The sequence below is a fragment of the Hemicordylus capensis genome, chromosome 10 (genome assembly GCF_027244095.1).
Source record: "Hemicordylus capensis ecotype Gifberg chromosome 10, rHemCap1.1.pri, whole genome shotgun sequence".
NCBI classification, from domain to species: domain Eukaryota; kingdom Metazoa; phylum Chordata; class Lepidosauria; order Squamata; family Cordylidae; genus Hemicordylus; species Hemicordylus capensis.
This window is the reverse complement of record NC_069666.1, coordinates 22,616,010-22,636,934: the sequence shown is the minus strand read 5'-3', so window position 1 is coordinate 22,636,934 and position 20,925 is coordinate 22,616,010. Positions and strand designations below refer to the sequence as shown.

Sequence of the window (20,925 nt, the reverse complement as noted above, 5' to 3'; positions counted from 1 at the left end):
GAGTGGCTCACCTGTGCTCAGGCCTACAGCAGGCCCAGACAGGCCCACCAGCCTGCCAGGACCAATGGCTTTGCTGCGGCCACAACATAGGAGGCCCACTTGGCTCACACACCCCTGAAACACAGTGACCGAAATTAGACTGTTCTCCTTGGAGTAGAGTTAATACGATTAAAGTTAACATGTTGAATCATCTCTATATATAATCCTCCTGGGTGCACCTTTAGAATGTGCGTCCCAGCGCCCAGCTGATTGGCTGGGGTGATGGAGGCGCCTGATAGGCTGAGGCAGCGGTGAGGCTGGGTCGCGCTAAAAAACTGGAGTGGCCGGGTTGCGGTGAGCCAGTGGGTCTCAGTGGCGAAGCGGCGGGCCCAGCTGTGGTGGTGGCAGTTTCAGGTCTGGCGGTGGTGGCGAGGTGGTAGCTGGGTGAGGAGGCAGCTGGGCTGCCAGGAAGAGGATTTGGACCAGGAGGAGATGGGCCGGCTTTAAAGCTGGCCAGAAACCGCGGGCGGGGAGGGGGGGGAAGGAGCAGCCCGGGTGGGAAATACCGGCCCCAAATACTGCACAGATGTTCTGTGAGGGGTTGGCTCATTTGATTTGTTTAATTAGAGGCCTGTGCATACCTGTCCTGCTGATCTGCTTTTGGTGAAATAAATCCAAAGCTCGGCAGTTTTTAGTGGACTGCGGGGAGGTTTCCACTTTCCTAGCCTTGACAATTGTCAATATGGACATGTTTTTTTACATTTACAAATTCTCAGGTGGCAGCCAAATGCCTCTTTCAAGCAGGTGAAATGATTCAAACATCTCCAGTAGAGCATTGCTCATGATGCCACAACTGAAAAACTCTGTCTCTACTTGCCAGCCATTATGTTTCCAAAGGGACACCACATGACCTGCACTACCAGTCAGTGTCAAGCAACAGAGACTGGGAGCCATTTTCCTGGCCTCCACATATCCCACAAAGCAGAACCATGGGGGGATTCCCCATCAGATGGGCACTCTAGGCACCCATCTCTATGTCCATGGAGCCAAGGAGACACATGAGCCTGGCAACCAAGTTAAGCAGCTCTTGCTGCTTTAACCTCGGCTAAGAGCTGGGATTAGGAATGGAGTTAGACTGGGCGGGAGCACCAGGATCTGCATGGCGCAGGCTAGGCTGCCCTAGCCCGGGTTAGGCTGCTCATGAGAACAGCCTCTATGATTCTTCAAGCTGTCCTGAGCTGTTGTGCAGGCAGTTCTCCAGGTATCCAGGTCCCAGTACTTTCAGGGCTTTATATGTCATGTGACAGTCTAGAGAAAAGAACATTGGCTACCCCTTCAACTGGGCATCAGAGGTAATTTCCTGGCACCCTGACACCTCTTTCTTTAAAAAAAAAAAACATTAAAAGGAGGCTCTCCTCCTCCCTCCCTCCTCTCTCCCTGCATATAGGTCAAATTGATTCAGATTGATTCTATTCGAATTGGGCTGATTCAGTTTGACTTCTAATTGAACCACCCCTCTTAGGGGTGAATTTGAATTTGAATCAATCCACACATGCCTGCACTCTCTCCACCCGACACACCATGTTATAGACCTCTACCATGTCTCTCCACAGTCGTCTTTTTTCTAAACTAAATAGCCCCAGGCGTTGTAGGCTTGCCTCATAAGAAAGGTGCTCTAGGCCCCTGATCGTCTTGGTTGCCCTCTTCTGCACCTTTTCCAGTTCTACAATGTCCTTTTGAGATGCCAAGTTAATAACCATAGATCTGAAACACAGTGTCCGAAATTAGACTGTGACCGGAACTGTACACAGTACCTCCAAACATAGTGGTGGGTCATTTCCCACATAGTATTGCAGTATAATGTTATTTTCCTTATGAACAGCAGAGAGAACAGCAGCAGCAAAATAGAAAACCAACAAACGAAACCTGTTGCTGGCAGTGTCTGATTGAAACAGATAACCACCCTGCAGCTTTTGTGACGTAATGAGACACTCAATCATCTTTACAACTGCTTGTTTGAATACAGAGTGCCCAATGCTGTCTCTTTTTACAGAGCCAATCCTGCAATTGTGAAGAATAGTTTATTGTCCTAGGAATACTTATGCAAATGAGCATGATCATTTAATAGGGAACACCTGAAGATGCCTCCAAAGTAAGTGCTGTAAATTCCGCCTTCCCTCGTATTTATTTGGAAATTTTCATGCTGATATTTATAGTTTTCCAGATTCAATAGACCTCATTTGCATAGATTAGCAGAGAGTGTTATATGAGCTAGTGATATCTTAGGAGAAGGCGGCTCAATGGGCAGTGAATTTCCTTTGTGGTTTGCTTCCCAGCATAGGAATTAGTTTTGTTTTGTTTTTTTTAAAAAAAACTTCATCCCATTCTAAATTTCCACCCTTCTTAAGAAAGCATGACTCATGCAAATAGGTATTGGAGGCATCGATGGCCACAGGAAGGGGCAGTAAATGCATCCCTACCCGCTCTTGCCCATGCTGCTTCTTTCTAATGTTAGCAAGGTTTGCCAACTGGGCAGGATTGAGAGAAATTTACAGCAGGCAAGGCCAGAGCAGAACCTGGTAGAGTATGAGTGGTATCAGGAGCAGCCCTTTCATGAGGCAAGGTGTTCCACTTGTCCTAGCTCTTTGGGGCTGATCTTACCTTTGCAAGGAGCACATCTCCTCACACTCTTTACTAATCTTGTAAGAAGAACAAGGAGCAGAGCTGGCCATATTGTAGCAAGCATGAATTATCCCCTTTGCTAAGCAGGGTCCACCCTGGTTTGCATTTGAATGGGAGACTACATGTGAGCACTGTAAGATATTCCCCATGGGGGATGGAGCCACTCTGGGAAGAGCACCTGCATGCTTGCATGCAGAAGCATCCAAGTCCCCTCCATGGCATCTCCAAATAGGGCTGAGAAAGACTCCTGCCTGCCACCTTGGAGAAGCTGCTGCCAGTCTGGGTAGACAGTACTGTGCTAGATGGACTAATGGCCTTATTCACTATATGGCAGCTTCCTATGTTCCTATGAATGAGGCTGCTAGCAATCATCCCTTGAATGTCAGCCTGTGCACTAGGCAGACCTGGGCCATTGCCGTGTGTGTGTGTGTGCGTGCGCTATATTTCTCTCTCCAAGCAACCCATAAGACATCTGACTTGCTAGGAGTGCTCATTCGCTATCCTTGCTGGAGGAGGATGAGGGGCATGGGGGGAGAAAGAGTGTGCAAAGCCGACCTTGCCTCGTGTTGCTTTGCTCTCTGTCCTGCTTGCCTTGAACTTTCTCCCGTCCCAGTGAATTAGCAGCCTGCAACTGCTTAAGTCAAAGCCAGGGCTCCTCACTTCTTGACTGGAGGAGGGTGCCAAAGTCAAACTTTGCCTAGGGCCCAAAAAAACCTTAGGTCTGGCCCCTTCTCTTTGTCATAGGAATGTAGGAAGCTGGACCCTTGGTCCATCTAGCTCAGTATTGTCTACACCAGGGATTCTCAACGTTGGGTCCCCAGATGTTATTGGACTTCAACTCCCATCATCCCCAGCCGCAGTGGCCTTTGGTTGGGGATTATGGGAGCTGAAGTCCAATAACATCTGGGGACCCAAAGTTGAGAATCCCTGGTCTACACTGACTGGCAGTGGCTGTCCAAGGTTACAGACAGGAATCTCTCCCAGTCCTCCATGGAGATGCTGCAGTGTGAAGCTGGGACTTTCAATTAATTCAAGCGTGCAGATTGGGTAGCAAGCATGCATTGCCCCCTTTGCTAAGCAGGATCCTCCTCAGTTTGCATTTGGATGGGATACTATGTGTGAGTGCTGTAAGATATTCCCCTTAGAGGATAGAGCCGTAGCTCAGTGGAAGAGTCTTCCATCCACATGCAAACTGAGGAGGACCCTGCTGAGCAAAGGGATAAATGCATACTTGCTACCACAAGACCAGCCCTTTGAAACTCCCTTGTACACTTTCAACGCTTGCAGAGGTCGGTTTTGAAAGGGGCTGCCCTTGCATTGGTTAGAGGTCAATGGGGCAAGGCAGCATTTTGGCCCTCATTTTAGATAACAATATAGTTTGGCTACCCTGATGTAGAATAGAGAGAACAATGGGATTGGGGAAAGTCACTTAGGTCGCAGCTTGGGTCAAATCAGGTTGTTTTTGTTTTTTACTCTTCAGTATGGGCTTCCTGATATCTTCATTGGTCTGATTAGTAAAATACTGGGTGGTTGGCCATGCCTCTCATGCCTAGATCTGCAAACGAATGGCAAAACACAGCCTTGGCTGCTTGGAATTTCTCGTGCAGTTGTGCATGTCTACGTGACTATATATTTCTGAAGCAGGTGGCGGTGATCTTTCATGCAGGCCTGGACTCATCAAAGGCAGATTTCTTGGCACTTCAAACCTGACATTAATGTGCTTTAGTGTCTATTGAAAGTCCAAAGGAGATTAAGTCCTTCAGCTAATTAAAGAATTTTAATAGTTATGGAAAGAAGATCACAAACTAATGGCTCCGTTCAATATGTGAAAAGTCTCTTTTGAGTTATTGCATGGGGGTGGGCAAGAAAGATAGGGGTCTACCCATGTGCTCAGCAGAAGTCAACCAGAAAGATCTGGAAAGAATCTGTTCTACAGGAATGAGAAGCTGGTGGGATGACGAACCCTCTGCTATGGTAGTAAACAAGTAGCATGAGCAAAGATGTTTTGTGGGCCCCTGTGTCTCAGTAGCAGAGCACATGCTTTGCATGTAGAAGGCTCCAGAAGATTCCTTTGGTGGCATCTTCAGCTTTCAAAGGACAGCAAGGCTGGGGAGGACTGACTTCTGGTTATGGCTGGGGAAAGAGGAGGCAGGGATCTGAGCTCCAAACCTGCTGGTATCCTAACAGGAAAGGACCTTTCCTCCTCCAATTTCTGATCTCCCAGTAGGGGTGTGCCAAACCAGTTCGAACTGAACCAGGTTCAATTCAAACTGGCCTGGTTCAACCGGTTTGAGCTTGAACCAGCCCAGCCCCCTGAGAAGGGGAGCCAGTCCGATCCCGAGCTGAACCGGGCCCGGTTTAGATAGAACCGGTTTGGCCCAGTTTGACCAGTTCAGCATGCTTGTAGGGGGGGATCCGGCTGGTTCAAATGAAATGGCTTGCAGACTGGTGGTCCATTTTGAGTTCAGTTCAAATTTGAACCGAAGTGCCCGGAGTGGTCCCATGCCACACTCCTAGGAGTTGTTGTGTTTTTTTAAGGAAAATTCAAAACAGCACAATGGTATGTGAGTGTAATTTGTGCATGTTGCATGAGCTACTACCACACAGCCCTGTGAATTTCTTTTGTCTGTGCACACAGCCTTGGTTGCCTGGAGTCACATTCCGTGACATTTGGAAACTTACACAGTGTGCGAGAAAATCCTCAGAGCTGGGAATTTGCTCTGTTGCAGAAGAGTGTTGTGTACATTGGGGAGGTCTGTGGGGAATCGCTGCTGAGTCTATGAGACGCAGGAGCAGGAGAAATTGGGATATTTGACCAGGGCCGGGATTCTAGTGGAGCCTGGACTACCCACTTTACTTCCCCACTTCTTTTCAGCCACTGTTTACATCATCTAACATCATCCAACTTTTGCATGACTTGAACCACACAAATGTTCTCTTAGAACTGCACGTATATTTTTGGAACAGCATGTTTTCTTCCTGGCTGCACATTTTTAAAAAAAAGAATCAGAGCTGCTCTGTAGCTGTTTTTCTTCTGAGCTTTCTTCATTTTAGTCAGGGTGGCAGAGAATCAATTAGAAAAGGGGACAGGGATATGTAGGGTAGGAGGTAGATGCACCTGTGCGTAGAGGAGCTTGTACATGGGTTTCTCCTGTGGTCAGGAGGAGGAGGAGGTAACATTGGCTCCGGACTGCTTTGTTTTCCTCTTTTGAATGTTAAAATACTCCTTGAATGCCCAGCAAGAAGAGAAGCTGAGTTAATTATGCTGAGTTTATCTCTTCCATTTCGGAGGGAGATCAGTCTTTTTAAAAAACCTCCCAACTCTTGGTGTTTGCAGAGTGGGAACGGGAGAGGGAGGAAAGAGATCAAAAATAAAGAAGATTCATGTCATTGTGCTGACTTGATTACACCACCACCTGGCAAGAAGAGAGTCCCTTGTCACCCTCTCAGCTGCACACACGTACTTTCCCTGGCTTTCTGCCATGTGGGCTCCACATGGGAGGTCTGGCACAGGTAGGAAGGGCCACTGGATCCCTGCTGGTTCAGCAATCTGATAGTCCTTCGTCCCTCCCTAATAGTGCCACTGGGCAGGGACCGCACTTGCCTTGAGGAGGGAACACAATGTCAAGGAGGGCTACACGAAATGCTTTCTGATTTCAGCCGGTCTTTTGAAAGGAGCACATTTGTTGCAGATGCACAAGCTGCTGAAACTATACTCTGTTTGCCAAATATTCAAATTGCCTTGATGCTGTTGGCACCCTAGTGTGTACTAGTGGCCCGCATTGGTCCCCACCAATGCTTCATGCAGTTGACTGTCATGAGTTCCAAGGTTTGGTTGATGAGATGTTACCCATGCTTGATGATACCGCTGCTGACTGAGCAAAGAGGCACCTTTTAAAAGTGGCAATTCTCTTTATTTAGCAGGTGGAGAGCATCTGGCCCTATCCATCCCCAGCACAGCGTCCCTCCAATGCTTGGAGGATCCAGGGATGCTATCCTATGTTTCTTTTTAGTCTATGAGTTCTTTGAGAGAGATAACCCTGTTATTGATTATGTATGTTTCCATCTTAACTACTTTGAGAACTTCCATTGAAAAGAGGTATATAAATATATTCATTGTCGTATGAGCGACCATGATTTCATCACAATATGCACAGTGTCATAGATTTAGGAACAAAATCACATGGGTCACTGCAGCCATGAAAATTAAAGGCCATGAGAACAAATAATGCTGAGGACTATGAGTACAAAGGAGGAGGAGGAAAGGAATAACAGCACCAAAGCAAAATGAACACGTTCATGTTTGTGCTGAAAAGGTATCACCCCAACTCGGAAGTGCTTGTTGAAGCACAAGTGCTTTGGGCTGAGTCTAGTTTAATGTGTCTAGCTGGCCTCACCTGCTTCTTTGTCGACAAAGCCTCCCTGACTAATGGACAGTGGTGAGAAGTGAAGCTGGAACCAATTTGGGAGGAAGATCTCGAGTACATTTCCCCAAGATTTGAGTGTAAAAAAAACCTAGTCTACTAATTTGAGGACCTTTAAAATCAATAATATCTTTTTAAAAACTTATTTTAAATATTTATACCCTTCCTTTCATTCTAAATGATCCCCGAGGTGACTTGCAACAGATTCTACAGTTCAATGTGAAGCTATTAATTCATCTCTGGGTGGTAGGTATGAAGCTGAGAGAGATGCTTGGGAAATGGGCTGTTCAAGTCTCTCCCTGGCTCTCCCGTGTTCCTGCTACTGCTTTTGATGCCTGTGACGAGCACACGGGCAATCGCTTACATCTAAGGAGCACATTGTCAGGCAGGGCCAGCCCAAGGGTTGGGGGTGCCCGGGGCAAAGTGGGTGCCTCACACCCCTGTGCTGTGGCCCCTTCACCCACATGGTTGGGTGCATCCCATCGGGTGGGAGCATGGCTGCCTGAGCAAGCATTCCCCATCCCTGTTGCTCACCTGCTTGCTTTCTGTTCTGCCAGAGTGAGAAGAAGGTGGGCAACAGGGATGGGGAGTGGCCACTTGCTTTCCTCACCACCCGCTCTCCTCATTGTGGTGGGCCAGTGGGGGCAAAAGCCCACCATGATGAGGAAAGCAAGCAGGCACTTCCCATGTGTAAACCACCCTGAGCCATTTTTGGAAGGGTGGTATAGAAATTGAATTCTTCTTCTTCTTCTTCTTCTTCTTCTTCTTCTTCTTCTTCTTCTTCTTCTTCTTCTTCTTCTTCTTCTTCTTCTTCTTCTTCTTCTTCTTCTTCTTCTTCCCTGCTGCTCATCCCTTGTTTTGTTTTGCCACAGTGAGCTGCCTCTCTATAATGCCATTGCCATGCGTGGTGATATCATTATACAGGTTGAGTATCCCTCATCCGGACTGTTTGTGGGACCAGAAGTGTTCCAGATTTTGGATATTTCCAGATTTTGGAATGTTTGCATAATGAGATATCTTGAGCCTCCTTTGCTGCCTCCTGCCAGGGGAAGGTCAGTTTAAGGGTTAACCTGAGGGAGTTCAGGTTCCTAGAGAGGCAACTGGGAAGAAACATTCGGCACGGGCGCCTTCCCTTGTGGCCCCTCCCCCGAGAAAGGAGCCTCTGTGCCTTTTCCTGCCTTCAGGGTCTGCAGCCCCCAACCTTTGAAGAAGATAACTCGGTGGTTGCCAATGTAGGTGGGGTGCGTGGGACCCCAGACGCAAGGGAGGAAAGTAGGGAGTAAGCTTGGGATGATGGAACCAGGGGAGAAATGTCCCAGGTGGGCAAGGAGGGGGATGAGATGTGTGCTGCCTTCTGAAATAAGTAAGTTTTGACTGCATGTTTAAAAGCAGCAAAATTGGGCATCTGCGAGCGAGTGAGCTGAGGCATTGCTGTTGTTGTTGTTGTTACAGCGTGGTGTCCGGATTTTGGAGCATTCTGGATTTTGGATGTTTGGATAAGGGATACTCAACCTGTAATGTACTGTGTGTCAGGAGGGCTGGCAGCAGGAGGGAGCAGGTGCCTGTCGAGGGGAGGAGAGCAAGGGGCAGGCAACAGGGATGGGGAGTGTGCACTGTCAGTCATGCACCTGCTCCCTCGCCAGTCCATGGGGGTGACATGTTACCTGGGCTGTCGGTGCCTCTCCCCACTTGGCACCCTAGGCGAGCGCCTAGTTGGCCTAGCAGGGTGGCCGGTCCAGTTGTATGTGCCACTAGGGCAGGATTAGGCAACGTTGGCTTTCCAGTGGTCGAACTACAGCTCCCATCATATTCAGCCATAATAAATTGCCATGTTCAGGCAAGACTTTCTGCCCCTCTCCCCATGTTCAGTGGGAGGAGTGAAATGGTGCCGGCTAGCCAATGTGCCCACTTGCCATATCACCCCCCCCCATCCCAATAGTCACATGTTGGCCACAGTGGGACAAAGGTGAACATGTGGAAGGTTCATCCATGTGATCTGGAACTTCAGCTGATCAGGCACCAACATTCTCTTGAACCCTGTTTAACTCCTGCAAGAAGCTTGCAGAGCTGCACATCATCATGCGGATGCTCACCATGGTGTTCTTGCACTACTGTGCAAATGTTTGCAGCAAAATCTTGGAGGTATGCCAGGTCTGGTGCTTGCATGCAAGTCAGTAGTGTCATGCTATGGCAAACATGTATGGGTTGTGATGCAAACATATACATGTGATGCAAACACATCACATGATGCAAACACATACTTGAGATGAACAACCTCAAAACAGTGGTACATCTGCTGGTCACCTCCAGACTTGACTTCTGCAATGTGCTCTATGTAGGGCTGCTTTGGTATGTAGTCCAGAAACTCGAGTTGGTACAGAATGCAGCAGCCAGGTTGGTCTCTGGGGCATCTCGGAGAGATCACATCACCCCTTTGTTGATAGAACTACACTGGCTGCCAATAGGTTTCCGGGCAAAATACAAAGTACTGGTTATAACCTATAAAGCCCTAAATGGCTTAGGCCCATGGTATTGAAGAGTTTTCTTCCTTATGAGCCCCACTGCCCATTGAGGTCATCTGGAAAGGTCCGTCTCCACTCCAGTTGCTGCCAGCTTGCCTGGTGGCCACACGGAGATGGGCCCTTCTTGATTGCTGCCCTGAGACTGTGGAATGGGCTCCCTACTGAAATATGATCCTCCTCATCTCTGAAAGTTTTTAAAAAGCACTTGAAAACCCACCTCTTCACCTAATAATTTAAATATTTGAGTTTTTAATCAGTTTTTGATTTTTAGATAGCCTAAATTGTTTTAAGATTCGTGTTTATGTTTTAACATGTTTTATGTTATTGTTAACCACCCAGAGATGAACGTTTCGGGTGGTGTACAGAGAGATAGATAGGTAGGTAGGTAGGTAGGTAGATAAAGGTTTGCCGTAGCACAACGCTACGGCCTTGCTTGCAAGCACCAGACGTAGTGCAACCAGATAGCGCCACAGCCTTGCGCTAGTGCCCCAGTCTTGTGCTAACGCAGCATCTTTTGGCAAGCGCAGCATCGGTCGGAATGCTGGCCATTTTTTTCTCACAGGGACACATTTTCTTCCTCTCTAAGCTTCAGAAGCAGCTTTTCTTTCCCCCCTTGTTTTTCTAGTAGTGGAAAACAGAAGCATTGGGCAAAAGTGCCACATTACGGATGACAAATAGACTGTCTTATCCATACAGAGCACTGAGAACATTGCTTAAAAAAATATATCCAGATTTGTGTGTGGAGTAGAAAATTGCTGCTATTATGAACAAAGAGAGTGGGAGGCAATGCTTTTCTGCTTCTGTTGACCCTGTTTTGCAGTGAAAGGCTTTTTTCTGCATGCAGTCGTGAATTCAGAGGTCAGTGGCTGTCCTGCAATACTTAATGGTATCCCATCTGTGTAAGGCAGATCGTGAAGACATGAGCCAACACTGCCCAGCACTGGGAATCTGCAAAATCATCAGTAGCTAGAATACCATGTAGATTCAGCCTTCGGGAGCATCCCATCTATGATCCATATCCTAAGTAAATGTTTCACACACAGAGGGTATTCTCACGATCAGTGGAAAGTGGGCTAAAGGAGCTTAGCCCTCTTTCCACAGATCATGGGAACCACTGGGCTCACAGGCGAGCCCGGTTTCCCCCAAAGCGGGTCACCCGCTTGAATACCCCTCCCCTTAAATGGGGTTAGTGAAGTGAGCGCTCCGCTAGCCCTGGTTTTTTGATCGTGTATTCCTGCGGCGCGTTTCCGTGCTACAGCAACACACGAGGAGACCACCTGGCTGAGAGGCTCCCAGGCTTGGAGGTCTCTCCAGCATTCCCCGTGTGCTCACGAGGGGCATCCTGGAGATTCGCGCCGGATCTGTGATGGAGATGGCAGTCGTGTGGGTGGCCGATTCAGCCACTCAGGGCTTCCCTTTGATCATCTGTGGGGAGAGCGGGCTAAGCCTGCTCTCCCCACAGACCTCCTTCCAGTGAGTCTCACTGATTGTGAGACTTACCTCACTGTGGTATAGCACGGCAGGTACTTTTTTCTCAGCAGGGACACAAAACCTTTTGCTTTCTAAATGGAAATAATTACACCTACCTTAGCTGGTAGACCTGACTGCTTTAGCTCTCACTAAGCTGCCAGTGGTGTGTGCATCTTATTTTATGTTATTTATTTATTTAACGTATTTTTATACTGCCAAAAACCTACATCTCTGTGTGGTTCTCTCCCACTTGGGAGGGAGAGAATCTTACCTTCAAGAGGCAGGTTCTCCTTCTGCCACTTGGACCACAGAACTCTCTCCAGCTGCTAGTGGCTTGCAAAGGCTGCAACCCATAAACCATGCTGTGAACTCTTTTGGGGGGTTGAAAAACAGTATATGCAGTGGTGTGGTGCAGCTGGGACTGGCAGGGACGTAGTTCCGGTACTTTCCCCCTTCCAGGGTCTCAGCAGGGACGTAAATGCTTTCTAAATGGAAATAGTTGGCTGCTCTTGCTATTCCAACCATTTGTCCCATAACTGAATATCGGACTACAATTGATTTGATTACCCTTCTTCCTGTCTTCTGTCACAAGGAGCATCCTCCACTCTTTATGGTTGGCCACCAAGTCCCAGACGGCCCTTGAGGTTCAAGCTCTGTAGGAAACAATCCTTGACTTCTTGTAACAGAACCCCTCAAATTATTGCATCTATTTAAGTGATGTGTGGGGAGTGTGGCCGTTGGGGTGGGCGTGGCTATTGGACATGGGCGTGGCTATGGGGGCTGTCGTGGAGAGTGCCTGCATGTCTGAATTTGCGACTACTCCACTCTTCACGCAAAAGTTGCAACCACTTTTGTAACGAATTATTCCGATAGCCCAGGAGAGCTAGAAACCTGCTCTGTCTGAAATGATTTCCCCATCAAAATTACATCCCAAGCCTCTCATCAAGATTGTAGCCATCCAAGAAGCGAGTCAGTCTGCTTCTCTGATGCTATTACAAGATGCTTTGTTTGTACTTAGTCCTCTGCACTGTCGGACACGTCTGACTCTTGGCGAGTGACAGAAAATCATTGAGAAGTGCTCACTTTCCGAAAAATCGGATGTCAAATGCTTGGTGCTGTGAATAAGCAATATCCTTACTCACATCCTCCTTGGTCTTTTCGCAGGTCTCTTTTCCACAGCCAAGGCCCAAGCCAAATCTCTGCTACTGGTAAGTCTCATGGAATCTCTTCTTTTCCTAGTAGGTCTTAGAATTGTCTGTTGATATTATACTCTTTCATCGCTCTAACACATGTTTGCATGAAAGAGAGGGTGGATTAAGACCAACCTTTGCTGTGTGGTTATCCTGAGCCTTGTCACTACGACTCCTTTGCCCCAAAACCAAAATGTAGCATGCCAGGCACACATGATAGTCCAGGAAGGTCTTAATAATCTCTCTTTTTAAAGGAATGCATATGGAATTTGTCTCTGTTTAATTCTCCCTAGAATCTGAGGTTCTATTTTACTGAGCTGAACTCAAAAAGTCAGAAACTCTAGTTCCTCCAAAGTGCTTTTTCCTGGAAAATACATTCATTCATACATATATGCACACCTGGGAAAAAAACATTTTGGAGGAACTACAGTTTCTGACTTTTTGAGTTCAGCTCAGTAAAGTGTGTGTGTGTGTGTGCGTGTGTGCGCGCGCGCATGTGTGCATGCTACATCCTCACTAACTGTGCAAAATTGCTGCATACAAAGTGCCTCTGCAGCATTTAGTAATCCAGAGTCATAGACCTCTCCTTTCTCCAGAAGCACTCTTTAATAACCATGAATACGTCACTGAAAGTTGCACAGCTCTCAAGGACATATTTTGGGTATTATCGTGCTTCCAGGGGAAGGAGTTTTTCTTCGTGTGTGTGTGTGTGTGTGTGTGTGTGTGTATACACACACACACACACACTCCCACTGTTTGTATGTGTATGTATATATACACACTGTATGTATGTAACAGTGTGGATCATGTGCATAATCCATTATTGACATTTTGACACTGGCATTTTTTACTGGAATTCAAATAGAGCAGAACCTCTGGATATTGGAATATTGGAGCAATAGCAAAGTGAAACCTGCTCGGGCATTCTAGAACCCTTGGCGGGCCATAATACATGACTGGTAGGCAGCATTTTGTTTGGCAGGTCACGTGTGTCACAAGCTTGCTAATTGGCTCATGGCACATAATCTGAATGACCACTGGGCAACTGGCATCCATTTTGAAATGCTTCAGTTGTTTGTGTGGTATGGCGCACTCCACGCTGTTCAGATTTGCAGCTTTGTTCTTATTTAAAATGCAAAGAGTAGCTGATTTTGATAGTCTGAAGAAATTGAGATCTCTGTCTAAAGCTGGAATGCAAAGGGGAAATGGATTGAATCTATTTCAAATCATTTTTAGAGGTTTGGTTTTTGAGTTCAGAGGAACATGTGCAGGTTCAGTTGCCAGATCTCCAGAGGCTTAGGCCGAGATACAGGGGTGGGGACTGGAAGTTAAGGAATGGTCTCTGACATATTAAGTTTGGAGCCTGGTTGCATTGAGGTGGACCTTTGTGATGGCATCTGGCTGGAAGTGCCTGGCACCTGGTGGAACATAGGAACATGGGAAGCTGCCTTAAACCAAGTCAGACTATTGATCCATCTACCTCAAGACTGTCTACACCAGGCCTACTCAACTCCCCCACCCCACCGGATGTTTTTGGACTACAACTCCCATAACCCCCAGCCACAGTGGCCAATAGCCAGGGATTATGGGAGTTGTAGGCCAACATCTGCAGGAGGGCTGAAGTTGAGCAGGCCTGGTGTAGACAGTAGATTCTCCAAGGTTTCAGGCAGGAGTTGCTCTCAACCCTGCCTGGAGATGCCAGGGAGTGAAACTGGGACCTTTTGCATGCAGATACTCTTCCACTATGTGACAGCCCCATGCCCTTAGGGCATCTTGCAGTACTCACATTTAGTCACCCATCTAAATGCAGATCGGGGTGGTCCCTACTTAGCAAAGGGGGGAAATTCATGCTTGCTACCACAAGACCAGCTGTCTTCTTTTTGATGGACATGAAAGGTGGAGTGAACTGTAAAGCAGAACTCAACTCAAGTGGAAAACAGGCTCCTCTCTTGACTGACAACCCTCACCCTGAAATTTTACTCCCCTAAAGATCCTGAGAAGAGGCAAAGCCTTGACGCTTTAGCTCAAACCCCAAGACTAATCAACCCTATCAGTGGGTGAATTTACAATTTAAATTAGATTTCAAGGCTTTGAATTCAGCATTTGGAGCTGGGAATTTTGAGTCTAGTTTTCCTCCTTGCCACATGGGACTTCTTCAACAGAACTGTGCGAGTTTTGTATTGCAGTTTTAACAGCGGTGTATATATTTGTCTTAAAGCTGCTGTCTAGCTTGTCAAATGTTTGTTACCTTTTCTGGATTCACTAGTGCAGGGCTGGAGAAAATTCAGTTCTCAAGAATAAACAGAATATGTTAGGCGCCCAGTCTTCAAATGCCAGGTTGTCTTCTGAGGAGATGCAGGAACACACTAATAAAGGCATGAACACTTCACAAAGTCACCATCCCATCTGGGGGGAGGGCTGGTCTTGTGGTCGCAAGCATGACATCCTCTTTGCTAAGCAGGGTCTACCCTGGTTTGCATTTGAATGGGGCACTGCATGTAGGAGCACTGTAAAATATTCCCCTTAGGGATGGGACCACTCTGGGAAGAGCATCTGCCTGCTTGCATGCAGAAGGTTCCAAGTTCCCTCTCCAGCATCTCCCAGATAGAGCTGAGAGAACTCTTGCTTGCAACCTTGGAGTAGCCACTGCCAGTCTGTGTGGACAATACTGAGTTGGATAGACCAATGGTCTGACTCAATAGAAGGCAGCTTTCTATGTTCCCATTTTTGAGAGTGTCGCTTAGGCTAGGTGGTGGAAGTGTGTGGTGTATTGATGTTGAATTGAAATGCTTTGCCAGCTTCAACCTTCCATTTGCAATGTTAGAGGGGGCATGTGGTGATTTAGTGGATCAGACATAAATAAGGGTAAGGTACATGAGGAATACACCAGTGGTAGCAATTGTGCTTCTAGCTGTTGGTGGCCACCATGCTTTCTTTTCCACAAGACTCGAGGGTGGCATCCGAAATTATTGCCCTTACTCTGATTGCTCCATGACAGGGCCACCTGCTGAAGGGGCATCATCACAAAGCCAATGCAGAGTAAGGGAAATGCTTGCAGCCCTTACACTGGAGACTTGTGAGCAAAAAGGAAAATGCTTTCCGTGGTTCCAGCATTTAAATTATGTTAGGAGGATTTGTCTCATTCATTCTCAAACACTCTTTGCTTAGGTGGGTGGATAGTAGATATATTTGATACCATACATGTATGTTAATAGATTCCTAAAGTGACCTCTTCAGATTGAAAATAAATGTGAACGTAAGTCTTGTTACTGAGATAATGGAAATTCTATGCTGTGGGAAGGCTCAGAGGGAAATTATGCCCAGAACGCACTCTTGTGCGTGTACACACACACACACACACACACACACACACACACTCACACCCTTCTCAGGAAATTATCCCACAGGACTTCCATGGTGGTTTCCAACTCTGGAAAGTGTATCTAGGTGTGGACACTATTAAAATGCATTTGGAAATCATATGCTCCCATTCCATGAACAAACCAACGAGGGGCAGATTACATTGTTCTGTTACAAATTTGGTTTGAAGTGAAATCATAGATTCTCTAAGGATATGGGGAAACTGATTGAGAAAATTATCAGATTTTTCTCCTTTGTGAGGAATTATGAAATTCTCTTTAACATTTCACTTTGGAGAAATTTTGGCTTTGAACACTTCCATGTGAAAATGTTCTAGGAAGCTTCTGACTCCCCTCTTGTTATGGATGGATGGACAGATCTCTTCATTTCTGTTCCATCTGAATTGTGTCAGTTTTTTCTTTGGTTTCAGTTCCATTCTTTTCCACTAACAATCCCTAGGTGTTTTTCTGTCACCCAGGTACTTGGGGGAGGTGGGGACATATGTTCAAGGTTTTTCATATATTTCCAATCTAAACAGCTGGTGTGGTGATGCAAAGTCAAGTACACTTTTAAGGCATATGTGAAGCCTGGAGAAGAGAAAACGAAGGGGAAATATGATAGCTGTCTTAAATACTGGAAGAGCTGTCACAAGGATAAAAGGTGTGGACTTGTTTTCTGCTGCTTCAGAGGGCAGGACTAGGAGGACCAATGAGTTGAAATGATAAGGAAGCAGATTCAGGAGAGACATTCAGAGGAATTTTTAAGAGCTTTTTGACAGCGGAACTGTCTGCCTCATGCAATGGGGGGCATTCCTTCTCTAGAGGTTTTCAAACAAAGGCTGGGTGGCCAACTGTTAGAGATGCCTCAGCAGATTCTTGCACTGTGCAGGGAGTTGGACTATAAGACATGCTGGGTCCCTTCTAGCTCTAAAAGTCTATGATTTTAAGAACAATAGAATGACTTTTGAGAACCTCTCCTGCAGGGTTATTTCATCTGATGTTTTAAATTGAAGTTGACTGATTGGCTACCTGCAATTTATTAGGGTTGTTCTCACAACAACAGATTCCTGGGTAGGAAAGGATTAACTCTCTGGTCGCCTGGGGGCATCAGGAGTCCTCCACACCCAGCAGCTCTGAGCTTGGGTAACTCAGATCTGCTACTGAGGCTAAAGGTGAATTAAATGGAACACAGACCCCATCCTACCTCATCTTCTGGTCATTTGTGCCACAGCAGCTTTTAAAATGTTCCTGGGTGGCTGGCGGCTGTGATTACCATAAAGTTGCGAGGCTTGCAAGGCCAGGGAGAAGAGCCCTGTTGCTGTACTTAGGGCTGCCTCTCTACTGCTTGTGCAGTGCATTGTGGGATGTTGGAGGACCAGCTCGGTTTTTCTTACTTCCCAGAGCATGCAGCAGCCCGATTGTGTGGGTGTTGGATAAGTAAACCAAACCAGGGGTTTGCATCATCTGGGAAGCATGGAGTTGGAGCATGCTTCCCCTCTAGCCCACCCCCACCTGGTCATGAGAAGGGGCTTATTTTACTGTTTCAAAGTAAGGTAGAGAATTATCAAAGGCCTTGTTATCTTGTCATATAGCCCACTTCAGAATGGATTGTCCATTGATTAATGAGGGCTGACTCACTGTTTGCATCAGAGGTGGAAAGAGTTTTCCAATCTTTCCCCTTCGAGTGAATTCGCACACTCATGCTCACAGCCAAATCAGTTCTCCAGCCTCACATTATTCATGATATGGAACTTTGTTGAAAATGTTTTGCAAATTGTATTTTAAAATATCTATCTATCTATCTATCTATCTATCTATCTATCTATCTATCTATCTATCTATCTATCTGGTTCTTCTCATTCTGCATTGGCTAATTCTGAATGATTGCAATTGAATAATTCACTTGAGTTGCTGACACGATTATGTTAAAGGAAAGGTGGCTCAGATTCAAGAACAGCTTCAAGAACAGTCCTGAAGGGTCTCGATTCTCAGCACTCGCCCACCCCCTCCAATTTGAAATATCAGAAGGCAGCCTCCTATGTGGGGCAGAGCACTAGGTAGAAACACCACAGAAATGTGCCCTTAGGAACTCAAAAAGGTGCAAGGTTGAGCTGAAGAGCGTGTTTTGGACCCATGAAGAAATGGGAAAGGTCAAAGAGGCATGATGTCTGAATTTATCTGGGCCAGAAGAGTGGATTGTGTCATCTGTGACCTTTTCAGAACAGGCGCTTTCAGAATGTTTTCTACAGCCTACTTGTTACTTCATTTACTCCTTCTTTGCAGTATTAGTAAAGCCTGTTGTGCTGTGGCAACAGCAATTTGTAAGGATCAGGTTACACATCCCGGTAGCAATTTAAGGGAAAAGAAAGGCCCCGAGGGCTGGCCCAAACAACTTACCTCATTTCACATTTGTTTCCGTGAGTGTGGAAAGGGGCCTCTCAGTTTTTGTGGCTTTTGACACTCATTTTGAGCATGATCACATAGTTTTGATGCTGTTCTTGGCATCATGAATCCCACTCTGGATAGAGACAGACCCTGAGGAGGCAGGACCAAACACTGGGTTGGAGTCTGAGAGGTCCCCAAAGCTGGAGCTCCCCAAAGCAGCATCCACAGAGTGGCCCTCTTGGAAGCTAAGCCACTGAGTACTCTGCCCCACACACACTATTGCCCTCCCTGAAATTTGCACCTCAGAGTTGGCAAAAGACTAGGTAGGATCAGGTGCGGGGGGGAGGAGGAGGAGGAGGAGGAGGAATAATACCATTCTTCAGGGCAAAGGACTGCCCATTAAGACTTCCTCTGTCCAGGCAGGAAGCAGAGACCAGGAGGAGTATGAGAAGATATTTATGTATGGGAGTATGAGAAGATATGAGAAGAGAGTATGGGAGTATGAGAAGATACTTAAAAGCTCAGTCTACTTCTGCTTGCCATCAGATGAACTTATCTCATGGAGCTGTCTGTGGTGCTGAAACTCACCTTGTCTTGCTGCATTCAAGCTCTTCTTTGTGACCCAGGAGATGACATCTGACACCTTTGTTTTTGTTCTGTGTCCTCACTGTCCCTGGCCTTTTTGGTCCTCACTACTGTTTATTCACATCAGAGCTAATTACCCCATGATTTTGTTGATAATGCCTTAGCACTTTACTGTGATATGAATCTCCTCAAACCATCACATTGTTATAATGCTGTTCATTGCCCTCTTGTTCTTTTAAAAAAGTTTGTTCTTCTTATGAATGTGTTCTTTATTTTCCTTTGCCTTGGCTATCCTTGTCCTCCGTTGCTGACACTGCCCTATAATTTAGTTTGCTGTGGCTACACAGTTCATTTTGTTAATGGGCATTCATGACACCAGACATGGAATTCTGAGATCATCAGCTAAATTATACAGGTCATCACAGCTTATCATCTCTCTTTGGGAATCTAAAGCAGGACCAGTTGTTCATTTATGAGAGGGTTATTTTTGTGGCCAAATACACTTCTGAATCTTCAACAGATGTCTGAAGAGTACAGAAACATCACTACTCCCTCCAGATTCAGAAACCAGAAAGATGTATGTATGTATGTATGTATGTATGTATGTATGTATGTATTTATTTATTTATTTTTGCATTTATATACCGCCTTTCATTAAAAAGATAACCCCAAGGCGGTTTACAAAAGTTAAAAACATACAATAAAAAGACAATAAAAACATCATGTTAAAAATATAAAAACATATAAAAACAGGCATAAAAAACAATACAACAAATACAACAAATAAAAACACAAAGAAGCTGCAGTAGAAAACGATCATGTAAAAGCCTGGGTAAAAAGCCAAGTCTTTAAAAGCTTTCTAAAAGCCATGATGGAGTCTGAGGAACGAATGGCCACTGGGAGAGCATTCCAGAGTCTGGGGGCAGCAACAGAGAAGGCCCTGTCCCTAGTTTCCTAGTGATCAATGTTAATATTGTGGTGGCTGTTAACTTAGGCAGTTTCTAAAATGGAGTTAGTCTCATAGAAGCTCTTCTCATGATCACAATCATGAGAGCTTCTGGCTTAGCCCGCTCTCCCTGCAGAAGAACATGCTTGCAGTCCTGGGTGGCCGAATCAGCCACCCACATGACTACCAGTTGGGCTGCAGGGATCAGGGGCCACATGGCCCCTGGAAGTACCAGGAAGCACCATGCACATGCACGGGACATTCTGAGGGGAGCCCCGAGACCGGGAGGCTGGCTGCAGCCTCCCGGTCAAGGGTCTACTCATGTGTTGCCGTGCACCGTGGTGGCACAGAAGCCAAAAAATGAGGTTAACAGAGCACTCAACCTCGTTTAAGGGGAGGGGGAATTAGGCAGGCTAGCCTCCTTGGAACCACTGGGATCACCTGCAAGCCTGGTGGTTCCCACTATCAGTAGAAAGCGGACTAGAAAGCATCTATCATGACATTTTCCGTGGAAACCCCAATACCCTCCTGGTGTTAGCAGAGCTGGATTCTGTAGAAACCACTGGAATCATAATTTATAATTGTCAGAAACTTTACTTAATTTTTTTAAAAAAACATAGCTGGGTTACATATCTGTTTGGATGGAGAGAGGGAGAAGTCTGTATTAGTCTGCCCACATGACTAAGAAGCTGTGCATGGAAAATCCATTAGCATATGAATCTACCGCCTCCCTTCAGATCTAAAGGTCAGATTAACCCTTTGTGTTCTGGCTAGGAATAATCCAGTTGCTATTGGAGTCGAAATCGACTTGACAGCACACTTTACCTTTATTGCAGTCCCAGCATCTGGCATGTCTCTTTCTGAATGGCTGTTCTACATGAACTCCCAAAATGAATTTAATCATTTCTAAGATTCCTAATCATGTGGGCTAGTAAAGTATTGCCCAAACAGGCCATTATTCTTCTGAGTATCAGATGTTAGAGATAGCCATCCTCACCTTTGTGCCTGCCTGTGAATGTCTACATCACTTCAAGGGTTGGCCTCTGTTACTGTAACCAGCAAGCTACTCCACATGGGCCTTCTTTCTGATCCAACATAGTGATTCTTTTTTCTTAACTAGTCTTTTGAAGCCTTTAGAAAGCAGACAGGATAAATCTGGGTCTCTTACGGTGGAGAAGATTCTGCCATGTATTTTAAGTGTTGGAATTAGTTTTATTAATAGCATAAGACTGTGATGATACATTCTGCTTTATGTTTAAGAGCTATATATGTCTTGCAAACTCTAATGATAACAGTGAGCAAAAAAAGGAACTGTGTACATACAGCAGCAATTTTCTTATAAAGGCAGTGGAATGGAAGCATGTGCCTTTTGACTGGAAAGAT

At 46.1% G+C, this 20,925-nt stretch overlaps 1 protein-coding gene across 2 annotated transcripts in view; it reads left to right on the top strand.

Moving 5' to 3' along the window:
• Positions 1–20,925, top strand: part of LINGO1 (leucine rich repeat and Ig domain containing 1) — an 827,164-nt gene that overhangs the window by 272,073 nt on the left and 534,166 nt on the right. For both annotated transcript variants that reach the window (XM_053272886.1, XM_053272887.1), the window contains exon 3: positions 12,242–12,285. The gene's annotated coding sequence lies outside the window, so the exon portion shown is untranslated. The remainder of the gene's footprint in view (positions 1–12,241; positions 12,286–20,925) is intronic.